Source organism: Leopardus geoffroyi, chromosome A3, assembly GCF_018350155.1.
Source record: "Leopardus geoffroyi isolate Oge1 chromosome A3, O.geoffroyi_Oge1_pat1.0, whole genome shotgun sequence".
In the NCBI taxonomy this organism is placed as follows: Eukaryota; Metazoa; Chordata; class Mammalia; order Carnivora; family Felidae; genus Leopardus; species Leopardus geoffroyi.
In genome coordinates, this window is record NC_059336.1 from 45,462,615 (window position 1) to 45,475,201 (window position 12,587).

The window sequence follows — 12,587 nt, forward strand, 5'->3', positions numbered from 1 at the left end:
TGCACTTCCAATAACAGGATAACGTCAGAACAATTCGACAGCGGATGGAGGCACCGCGCGTATGACTTTATGAATTAACAGTTGGGGAAGTCGGCATGACGTCTCATTTTCCCCTTCCTAGTTATCAATGCAAAAGTTAAAAGATGTGTTTTAGTCGTTTTGAAAATCATGCTAATTCTCCAGGAACACAGGGAATGTGGATCACCATCAATCAGTTCATTATTTGCTGCTCTGGAAGAGCAAAAGTAATCCTAGCATTTCTCACCGTATTTTAAAACTATCTTTCCAAAACAGCCTCTTTAAAAATAAAAGTTGGTGACAATTATGCTTTTCCGATTAGCTTTCAGTAAGCATGTGTTTTAAGATTGGAAAATATTTTTCTATTTTCTTTTGTCAAAGTATGCATATGGATTTCCCAATGCAGGCCCTTCCTCTTCTGCCCCCTTTAATTATATTCAGAGGAAGATTTTTACACCATGAGACCAGAGGCATCTTGGGGCTGTGCTGTCTACTGCGGTAGCCATGAGCCGCATGTGGCTATCTAAATTTAAATTTAAATTAATTAAAATAAAAAAATAGAAATTCAGTTCCTCTGTCCCACTAGCTGTATTTCAAGCACCCAGCAGCCACATGCAGCTGGGGTCGCTGTGCTGGATTGCATGGATGTGAAACTCGTCCTTTGTCGTGGCGAGAGCTATGGGGCAGCTCTGTTCCAGAATTTCTCTTTACGTTTGCTCTATGTAACTTTAAAAAAGAATTCAAAAGTGGCCCCTCTGATGAATTTACAGTGTTTTATGCAGACAGTCACGGCAGCCTAAGGCCTGGGTGGTGGGAGTCTGAACCGGCTTCTCGAATGCAGGCTGAACTCCCAGTGACTCGCCCTGATGAACAGGCTGCCAAACTTCCACAGTGAGAGGCGTCCTCTCAGGCCCAATTCTAGAGGGACCCACTAATGCCATTCACGTCTCATTATGAACACGCTTATTCTGCACAGCACTTGGCTGTCGCGCAGCTCGGCCCTCCGTGCACGTCCCCAGCAAGCCGCTGGTCCAGGGAACAGCAGGACGTTAGGCCTGAGTGGCCGTCTGGCGAACAGGCACTCTGACACTAAGCTGGCACGTGCTGGCCCAGCAGGGGCCGAGCGAGGCGTGACAAATTACTCAAAGAGCTGAGCTAAACTTATGGCTGACAACCACCTGAGCCTTAGGACAGCCGTGGCCCGCTGTCAACACGCAATTCATGGCTCCCCCTTTCAGACCGCAGTCTGCTTGAGGGCCCGGGTTAGTGCAGGCGCGGCCCTCTAAAGACCTGTCATGCTCTGCCTAGAATGGTCCTGCTGTTTCCTGAAAGGCCCCACTGCGTCCAACACATCCACATACAGTGCTTGGGACAATGGTGAACAAAACAGAAGAGTGGATGCATTTTGCTAAATGTGCTATGGAAGCCACATATCTGCAAGAGTGGCTGCGATGTTAATCAAGCTCGCAGTCAACCCTACAAAGAGATGTCATGTATAATACCACAGAAATTGACCTCAGACAGCAGCTTGTCATCCTCTCCCTGAATGACACTATCCAGTTGGTAAGCTTGTCCCTGTCAAGGCTGAGAAATCTGGGCTCCTAAGAGCAAGTCCAGCACTTGAGTTACCGGGGGTGATAATCAAGTTTTGAGATTCTCTGACTTGAACATTTATGGTCTGACTCCTCAAAGAAGGCACTGTGGGAGACAGCACAAAAAGGTGCTTCCAAAACTGGATACCAGAGGAGGAAGTGTTTACCTCACAGAAGATTCCCAATCTTGCATTCACGCCCTCGTCACACGTAGCACACACTCCCCCACCCCCAGGCTGGTCCTATGCTGTCATTGGAGCGTTAACAGCGCTAAACTGGGTGTTGTCATCTAGACAAACATCCATTAGGGACTGCAGGGAGACCAGGAGATCACCAAATGCATTTTCACTCAAGGCCCACGCCAGGGCATGTAAACACCATGACAAAAAGAAAACAAACACCACCCCAATCCTGGCACTGTTTAGAAACAGTGAAGGAGCTCAGGGTGCCAAAAATCATTTCTTTTAGTAGCTTTAAAGAATGTACGTAGCTCTGGGATTTAACTGAATTTATTAGAACTACTAACAAGGGCAATTAGAAGCAGCATCACCTGACATTTTCTTTTCTCTTTTTTTTAATTTGCATATAAGTGGACCCATGCAATTAATGTTTATTTATTTTTGAGAGTTACAGGGTGCTAGTGGGGGAGGGGCAGAGAGACAGAGAGAGAGAGAGAGAGACAGGATCTGAGGCAGGCTCTAGGCTCTGAGCCATCAGTGCAGAGCCTGATGCAGGACTTGAACTCACAGACTGTGAGATCATGACCTGAGCTGAAGTTGGTCACTTAACCAACTGAGCCACCCAGGCACCCCTGACATTTTCTTATCTAATATCTTTAGGGCTTCAATGCTGGTTGTTTTCTATATAAATAAAAAAAAAGGCATTTATAATTTAGACATCGAAACGCTATTCTAAGGTTCCTCTCCTGTGTAAGACATGTTAAGATATGAACCGAATGCTGTAATAATGCCAGGCAGTGGATGGTCAGTGCCTCTGGCTGAAAGCAGGTGGCTAAAGAGACACCTGGTCACAAATCCAATACCTGTTTTAATACTAGCCACTGCTCTGTTGTTCTCTCAAAAAGTCCACTAACAAATGTAAAACTTCAATTCTGTTCTAAATTACTATCTCATTAAAAACCACACACAAGTATTTTTTTAAAGAGAGAATTTTCCCTTTGATTACTCAATTCGGAGAACATTTAAATTACTACCTAGCAATCCATCTTGGTTCCTAGATATTTTGAGTTTTTTCAGTGACCCGCTGTGTCTATGTTTTGATGTAAGAATTTTATCAATTACTGATATCCCTCTACTTGAATAAATATGTATTTGCCACTTTTATTTTATCAAAAACTTCCAGGAGAACTTTCTGAGACCCTCAAGACAAATTCAACTGGGTTACAAAAGCCTGAGAATACAAGTCCAACTCCCCAACTTTATTCTGATTATTTGTTTTTATGTTTAGAAATGGCAGCAGCTGTCTGACAGGAAGGAGCTTGCCTTTTGGAGACAAGAGGGGCTTAGGTTTGAGTTCCAGCTTTCTCCCTGCTACCATGGGGGGACCCAGGACAAGCTGTTCCAATAGCCCCAGCCTCGGTTGCCTGATGTGTAAAGCGAGGACACTGACATCTGCTCTTGGGGCTGCCCAGAGGACCAGATGGAATCGCATATTGAAGCCTCAACACGACCCAGGTTCCAGAGCACAATAGAAACATGCGAGATGTGGACTGCCCGCTCCTTCCCCCCACTTAATATGGGCTTAGGGGTTCATCTCCCAGAAAGAACATAGTGGATAAGCTGGAGGAACCTCTGTGTCTCTAGGACAAGCAAGCCTCCTTTATGCTAGACCCTCGTGAGCTGGGGTGAGTGTCATGGCTTCCACATTACTGATCAGCAAGTGGAAATGTGAAGGGTTCAAGTGATTTTCCAGAGTCACAGTTACTCAGTGGTACAGTTGGGACCAGAACCGAGGTCTTCTAACTTTTCCTGCTTTCAGCTTGATTTCTAAAGTACACAGGATTAAGTCTGGGGTTTCGTGCAAGGTTGGGAGCTAAACTACTGACTTAAATCTATATGGGCGTGAAAAATCAACCTGAGTCCATAGGCTTAAGCTGCATCGACACCCACAATAGACTATGCTGACTTTATAAATTCAGAAAAATAACAATTACCTCATTTTCATTTCTTTTTACTCAATCATGCTATGTGTTTGCTGACTGCTGTTTAGGATTTTCACCCTTTTCTCTGCTTTATTTATTTATTCCTTAAATTTTTTTTTAAATTTTATTTATTTTTTTGAAAGAGACAGAGCATGACTGGGGGCAGAGAGAGAGGGAGACACAGAATCCGAAGCAGGCTCCAGGCTCTGAGCTGTCAGCACAGCCAGATGTGGGGCTCAAACTCACAAACTACGAGATCATGACCTGAGTCAAAGTCGGATACTTAACCAACTGAGCCACCCAGGTGCCCCTATTTTTTTTTTCTTTTAAGGAAAGACCTTCCCTAAATTTCCCAGGAGTGGCCACGAGGCCCAGCCTGACAAAGCAGACTTGGAAGAGCCTTCTGATGTCACATCTGTGTGTCCTGCAGCAGTTTTCCTACCTATCCCTGGTTTTCCTTAACTCATGCAGCCCCTCATTGATGACACAAGCCCACCCAGAGCTGGTCGCACTTGTGACTCTGTAGACTCCATTTCCCATGGCAGTGGTCTATGAGGGGAGGGAAGCCAAGTTTCAGCACTGCCTGGGAGGCTCTGACCAACCCCATGTGCCTCTGAGAAGCCGTGGCACTTGCAAAGTTTGCCACCATTGCTTGCTCCATCCATCCCTTGAGGGTGTGACAGTGGAATAAAGAGAAGCCCTGACTGTAGTTACCATGTAGGACCATCTCATCTTAAATATCCTTGCATTTGTTTCCTGTGGCTGCTGTAAATGACCACAAACTGGTTGGCAGGGGGCAGGGGGCGGGGGGCGGGCTTAAAACAACAGAAGTTTGTTCTCTCACACTTCTCGGAGGCCAGAAGTTCAAAGTCAATGTGTCAGCAGGGCCTTACTTCCTGCAGAGGCTCTATGTGACTGATCACTCCCATCCCTGCCTCCTTGGCTATACTGCCTCCTCCTCTTCGTGTGTCTCTTATAAAGACACTTGTTACTAGACTTAGGGCTCACCTGGATAATCCAGGATGATCTTCTCATGTCAAGATCCTTCACTGAGTTGTAAAGATCGTTCTTGGAATAAGTTAACATTCACAGGTTCTGGGATTAGGCATATCTTTCTGGCACCCACGATTTAGCCCATTATACTCCTTATGAGTATACCGTATTATACTGTATGGGTCAGGTTCATCCTTACATCACTCATACTACCTAAGCTTATAGGTGCTTTATGCAATATTTATTGAATGCCTAGGATTTGTGCCCATTGCTCTGGGTTATGACACTGCTAGATATATTTCAAGCAAAGGCAGCTTATAAGGAGAGATTAGGGAGTTTTCAGTTTGAAGTAAAAATCTGCATAGATAAAAAAGTAAGTGATACAAAACTTCCAGAAGAAAAGTATAGGGCAAATTCTTTATGACCTTGGGATTTGGAGTGATTCATTAAATAAGAAACAAAAACATGAACCATAAGGGGGAAGCCTGGTACATCTGGGCGTATTCAAATTAAAAACTACTATTTACCACAATACTATAAAAAGTGACAAGGTACAAAGTGGGAGAAGTCATCTACAACACACACAGCTGACAAAGGGTAAATGTCCAGAACATGTAAAGAACTCCCAGAAATCAGTAAAAGAATCAAATCTAATCAAATCTATCAGAAAAAATGGGCAGGGGCACCTGGGTGTCTCAGTCGGTTGAGAATATGACTTAGCTCAGGTTATGATCTTGCAGTTTGTGAGTTCTAGCCCTGCGTCGGGCTCTGTGCTGACAGCTCAGAGCCTGGAGCCTGTTTTGGATTCTGTGTCTCCCTCTCTCTCTGCCCCGAACCCACTTTCATTCTGTTTCTGTCTCTCTCAAAAATAAATAAACATTAAAAAAATTTAAAAAAAAAGTTAAAATGGGCAAAATACACAAGCATTTCCAGAACATAAACTATGAATGGATATTAAGGTGCTTAACATCACTAATAATCAGGGATTATTACAGCCACAATGAGATACCATTTTATATATACCAGACTGGCAAAACAAAAAAATCTAATAATGCCAAATGTCAGAGAGGATAGGCAGAGGAATTCTCAGAGCCTACTGGTAGGAGATAATTGGCTTAACTTCTCAGGAAGGCAATTTCACATTATCCAAGAAACAGCAGATGTGCAGACTTGTGGGCCAGCAATCCCACATGGAACAATGTTTATAATATTCTATAGACAGTGGCAAAGTCAAAAAAGAGAGAGAAACTATTTTTAAGTTCTACTGATAGATGTAGTCACATAGTAGAATATTATACAGCAGTGAAAATAAACCACAGGTGTGTGGATTAGTATGGATGAAACTTAAAAAACGATGTTAATGGAAAAGTAACTCACTGAAGAACATGTACAGTGCAATTCTATCTACATACATTTATATTTATTTATTTATTTTTACCTTTATTTTTTTATTTTAACTTGTTTTATTTTTTATTTTTTTTTAATTTACATCCAAATTAGTTAGCATATAGTGCAATAATGATTTCAGTAGATTCTTTAATGCACCTTACCCATTTAGCCCATCCTCCCTCCCACAACCCCTCCAGCAACTCTCAGTTCATTCTCCATATTTATAAGTCTCTTTTGTTTTGTCCCCCTCCCTGTTTTTATATTGTTTTTGTTTCCCTTCCCTTATGTTCATCTGTTTTGTCTCTTAAAGTCCTCATATGAGTGAAGTCATATGATATTTGTCTTTCTCTGACTAATTTCACTTAGCATAATACCCTCCAGTTCCATCCACGTAGTTGCAAATCACAAGATTTCATTCTTTTTGATTGCTGAGTAATATACATATACATATATGTATGATATACATATACATATAATACATATAATATACATATACATATATACACACACACACACACACACATATATATATATATATATATATCACATCTTCTTTATCCACTAATCTATTGATGGACATTTGGGCTCTTTCCATACCTTGGCTATTGTTGATAGTGCTGCTATAAACATGGGGGTGCATGTGTCCCTTCGAAACAGCATACCTGTATTCTTTGGATAAATGCCTAGTAGTGCAATTGCTGGGTCGTAGGGTAGTTCTATCTTTAGTTTTTTGAGGAACCTCCACACTGTTTTCCAGAGTGGCTGTACCAGCTTGCATTCCCACCAACAACGCAAAAGAGATCCTCTTTCTCCACATCCTCACCAACATCTGTTGTTGCCCGAGTTGTTAATGTTAGCCATTCTGATAGGTGTGAGGTGGTATCTCATTGTGGTTTTGATTTGTATTTCCCTGATGATGAGTGATGTTGAGCATTTTCTCATGTGTCAGTTGGCCATGTGGATGTCTTCTTTGGAGAAATGTCTATTCATGTCTTTTGCCCATTTCTTCTCTGGATTGTTTGTTTTTTGGGTGTTGAGTTTGAGAAGTTCTTTATAGATTTTGATACTAACCCTTTATCTGATATGTCATTTGTGAATATCTTCTCCCATTCCATTGGTTGCCTTTTAGTTTTGCTGATTGTTTCCTTTGCTGTGCAGAAGCTTTTTATTTTGATGAGGTCCCCATAGTTCATTTTTGCAGTTGTTTCCCTTGCCTTTGGAGATGTGTTGAGTAAGAAGTTGCTGCGGCCAAGATCAAAGAGATTTTTGCCTGCTTTCTCCTCAAGGATTTTGATGGCTTCCTGTCTTCCATTGATGTCTTTCATCCATTTTGAGTTTATTTTTGTGTATGATGTAAGAAAGTGGTCCAGGTTCATTCTTCTGCATGTCGCTGTCCAGTTTTCCCAGCACCACTTGCTGAAGACACTGTTTTTATTCCATTGGATATTCTTTCCTGCTTTGTCAAAGATTAGTTAGCCATACATTTGTGGGTCCATTTCTGGGTTCTCTATTCTGTTCCAATGATCTGAGTGTCTGTTCTCATGCCATATTTTTATTTATTTTTTTAAAGTTTATTTATTTATTTTGAGAGAGAGAGAGAATGAAAACAGAAGTGGGGGGGGGGTGGGCAGAGAGAAGGAGAGACAGAATCCCAAGCAGGTCCTGTGCCACCAGCACAGAGCCCGACGTGGGGCTCAAACTCACAAACTGTGAGATCACGACCTGAGCTGAGATCAAGAGTCAGAAGCTTAACCAGCTGAGCCACCCAGGTGACCCTCTACATAAATTTAAAAAACAGGCAAAGTAAAACATACTGCTTTAGGAATACACACATATGCAGTGAAACTATCACCCAGATTATATCTGGGGTGGGGGAACAGGCTGCATAGGGAAAGGTCAAATATATTGGTCAGTACACATGGGGGGGCCAGTACAGGGGCATGTTTTATTATTCTTTAGAACTTATGTAAATGTTAGCTATTTTCTAGTATGTGTAAAATATCTCATGATATAAATAGGCAATCTGGTGAGAATGGAATATAGTACTAATCAAAGGGATCTTTTCTCACCTATTGTAAGGACAGAATGAGCTTCTTTAAACCAATGGCAGTGGGGCACCTGGGTGGCTCAGTTGCTTAAGTGTCTGACTTCAGCTCAGGTCATGATTTCATGGTTCATGAATTCGAGCCTCGCATCAGGCTCTGTGCTGACAGCTGAGAGCCTAGAGCTGCTTCAGATTCTGTGTGTCCCTCTTTCTCTGTCTCTGCCCCTCCCCACTTGCATTCTCTCTCTCTCTCTCTCTCTCTCTCTCTCTCTTTTTCTCTCTCTCTCTCTTAAAAATAAATAAACATTAAAAACAAAACCAAAGGCAGATATAATATAGTTAGAGATAACAATGATAGGTCCATCTGATTCAGACACAGAAAAAGCAGAAAAGAGGCAGTGCTATTTTTAAGGCCTTAGTTCCAGAAACAGACCAAAATATGAGAGCTCAAAATTTCCAGAAAGGTGTGAAAAGCTGTGGATACAAATGCCATCCATGGGGTGGGGGAATACTGCTCCAGGAGAAAATATGTCTTCCTACAAAGATACTTTTGCTAGAATTACCTCACACTAAGAATGACAAAATGGGCTGAACTAGAGAATGGTGAACACACTACATATATACACAGGCCTGTGTGCATGATTTCTATTCAGCATCCTACTTTGCTCAGTACACTTGATTTCAAGGGACTCTGCCATTTTCAGAAAGCAAGTCCACATTCACTCAAATGCTTATCCGTGCAAGAAATATGTGCTGAGTGCCCACCAGTGCTTGGTGATGGGCACACAACTGGGAAACACGACAGGGGCTGCCCCTACCCTCAGCAGGCCCACATTCCAGCAGAGACAGGTGCACAGAGTAAGGGGAGCTGTCCTTACGTCAGTGCCAGGTAGAGAGCGAGGACAGAAAGGGCAGGGAAGCCTCTGAAGCAGTGGCCAGAAAGGGGCTAATCAAGAGGGAGTGGGGGCGAGCAGCTGTGAGAGCATTACAGGTGCAGAGAGGCATGAGTTGGAAGGAGCCCCAAGGAGTTTCAGGACGTGAAAGGAGATTGGCACCCACCCCAGGGTGGCAAGAGGGGCAGGAGGTACATTTGAAAGATTGGCTGGGTCTGGGTGACAGGAGGTCTGAATGGTTTGAGGCAAGGGAGCAGTGTGGCCTCACTTAGGTTTCTAGATCACCCTGAGAAGGTCTGCCACCACTAAGGAAAGTCCAGCACGCCCTCACGTTTTGAAGAGGTCAATGCTGGCTTGCATCTATATGATTAATCCCTGGGCTTGTACAGTACTTGTTCTCTGCCTATTTCCAGGATATATATATGTTGAGCAAGTGGAAATGGTACGATGGCTACCTGCAGATTAGAAATGACCATAACTTCTGAGAATGGTCTTGAAGAGAAGGTGTCTGGTTGGATGATGTGCCTGACTTGGAGGGAAGAGGAAATGGAGCACAGGCAGAGGTGGAAGCAGCCCTCCAGGATGAAGCAGAGAACAAAGTGTTACGGACAAGATGGCGGGCACATTCCTCACACAAGGACAGATACTGTGCTCACAGAAATCTGGTGAAAAGGAGACTATTTAAAACAGCTGTGGATTGAGGAATGTTATCCTGAATCAAATGTTTTAAATATATCTATAGATATACTTTAAACCTAGTAAAAAGATGCATCAACAGTTGCAAAGAGTCTGAGCTCAGAGAAGGGACAGCTAAGAATAATTTACGAAACGAGGAAATTAATGAGATGATTTCTTCCATCAGTCTCACCACCAGAAGCTTTAGGAGGAGAGGATGCAGAGGATGGTGATAACACCTTTTCATTTCTTAGGCAAACAGCAGTCAAAGGATAAAGCTTTAAAATGCTCACTGGTCTCGGATATGACAGCAAAAGCACAAGCAACCAAAGAGAAAAAATAGGAAAATGTATCAACAAAGTGAAGAGACTGGAAAAAAAAAAGTGAAGAGACAACCCACAGAATGAGGGAAAATATTTGCAAATCAGTTACCTAATAAGGGTCTCATACCTAGAATATGTAAACTCTTGTAATTCAATAATAACATGACAATTCAATTAAAAAAATGGTCAAATGATTTGAATAGACATTTCTTCAGAAAAGACAAATGCATGGCCAACAAACATATAAAAAATGCTCAACATCATTAGCCACTAGGGAAACGGAAATAAAAACCACTGAAGTACTGCTTTAACCCTACTAAGATGGTTATCATCCAAAGGGACAAGGATGACAGTGTCGGCGAGGGTGTTGAGAACCTGGAATTGTCGCACTCTGCTGGTGGGATGTGGAATGGCACGGCTGCTATGGAAAACAGTGTGGCCATCAGCCCCTCAGGAGTCAAACGCGTGACCCAGGAAATCTGAGGTCTACACCCGTGAGAACTAAAAATGTACGTTCACACAAAAGCCTGTCCACAAGTGTTCACAGCAGCATTCTCTGTAATAGGCAAAAAGTGAAAACAACCCGAATGTCCATAAACTGAAGAATGGATAAACCAAATGTAGTCTCTCCATACAGTGGAATATTATTCAGCCATAAAAAGGAATGAAATATTGAACCAGCTACAACACAGACGACCCTTGAAAACACTGCTAAGTGGGAGAAGGTAGATACAAAAGGCCTCATATTGTGTGACTCCATTTATAGAAATGTCCAGAAAAAGAAAATCCAGAGTCAGAAAAGAAATTAGAGCTTGCCAGGGACTGCGGGCAGAGTGGATACAGGGTTTCTTTTGGGGATGATGAAAACATTCTGGAATTGGATGATGCTAATGGTTGCACAATCTGGTGAATATAGTAAAACCCATTGTAGTACACAATTTAAAAGGGGGAGTTTTATGGTATGTGAATTATATCTCAATGAAAAACTGTCCCCACAAATGCCTATGGTATGCGTGGTACACACTACACACTGTGGGGAGGGTCTTCTAATGCAAAGGTACTCACTGAGCACACTCTGGAACAGGTGGAGAGGTGGCCTGGCAGAGAACAGAGCCCCCCGGGCACTGTTGCTGGATCATTTATTCATGGAAGATGCCTGCAGAGGAGCAGACCATATGCCAGGGACTGTTCTAGGAGCTGGAGGAAGCAAGGTGAGAAAGATTACAGCATTCACAACTTATCTGGGAGGACAGACACCCAACCTGCGAGGTGGTAAGTACCCTGTGGACTGAATGGACCCAGAGACTATGTAAGTACCCATGGACGGAGAGTGGTGTAGGTCAGCCTGCCAAGGGTCTGTCACGGCAGGAGGGGCAACAATAGTCTCTAGCACCTGGGGATCAGTGGAGGCTTTTAAGTAGATGAACAGCAAGATATGGCCAGTACTTGAGAGATAATGGCAGGGGAGGGCACATGTTGGAAGGGCCTAGAAGGGAGAGAGACTGGAGGAAGAGGAGCTAGTCAGGGAGAAAGATGTGACATGGGCCTCAAGAAAGCAGGGTTGGAGGGAAGGGAGAGGAGGCTTCAGGCTGTAGGGCTGCTCACTCTTGGTGAGAGAGGGAAAAGGCAGGACAAAACTTAGGGGTTCAAGGCTCAAGTGACAAGGGGAACTGTCGAGTCTGAAGGGTCCGAAGGGATGTCAGGGGAGAAATACTGGGGAGATGACAAATGTGTCCTGGCAGAGAGGCCTGGGCTGCAGACAGGAAGCAATGAGTCATGGGTCTGGAGACTGCCGTAGAGGAGAAAAGGAGAGCATGCACCGCTGGGAACTCCTACCTTCCCACTTCTGCAGCAGGGGCAGAAGTATATTCGCAGGAAAGAAAGATGGAGGAGGGACTGGGGAGGGATGAAGAAGGTTCTGAGCCACATCGCAGAACCTTGGGAGGGGCATTTCTGGAAGGAGGAAACTCTGCTCCGATGGACTTCTATATCCTTCACATCTTCCCTGGTATCTGCCACCCAGAGGAAAATCCATAGGTGGGCTGGGTTGGCACTCAATAATCCTAAATAAATGGATGAAATTCCATAATCATCAAGATAGGAACAGATGCCAGATACAGCCTAAAGCCATACATCATTTTTTACAGAGATTCTGTTTGTCTTTCAATATAATGCAAATTTAAATTCTAGGATGGTTTAAGATCCCAAATAAATGAATCATTCAAAGTAAATGTCACAGCCTGGTAACGGATAAAAAGGATGACTTTACTGAACAATGTAACCAAATAAAATGGATTTTCGGGAAAAGGAAATTAAACACATAGAAGTATAAGATATTAGATTAGGTTTCAAACACTAATGATACACTCCTTGAAAGGAAAGCAGTCCACTTCTGCTAAGAAAGAAGAAAATAGCCATATGACCAGGTTTAAGAATAATTCCAAGGAAATGATAACACTAAGTGGAAATGTGATAGAAATAGGTTTGCTTCAGGCTATT

General features: G+C 43.0%; 1 protein-coding gene across 7 annotated transcripts in view; it reads right to left on the reverse strand.

The window, feature by feature from the left end:
* Positions 1–12,587, reverse strand: part of RALGAPA2 (Ral GTPase activating protein catalytic subunit alpha 2) — a 324,892-nt gene that overhangs the window by 23,727 nt on the left and 288,578 nt on the right. The gene's annotated exons all lie outside the window — the stretch shown is intronic.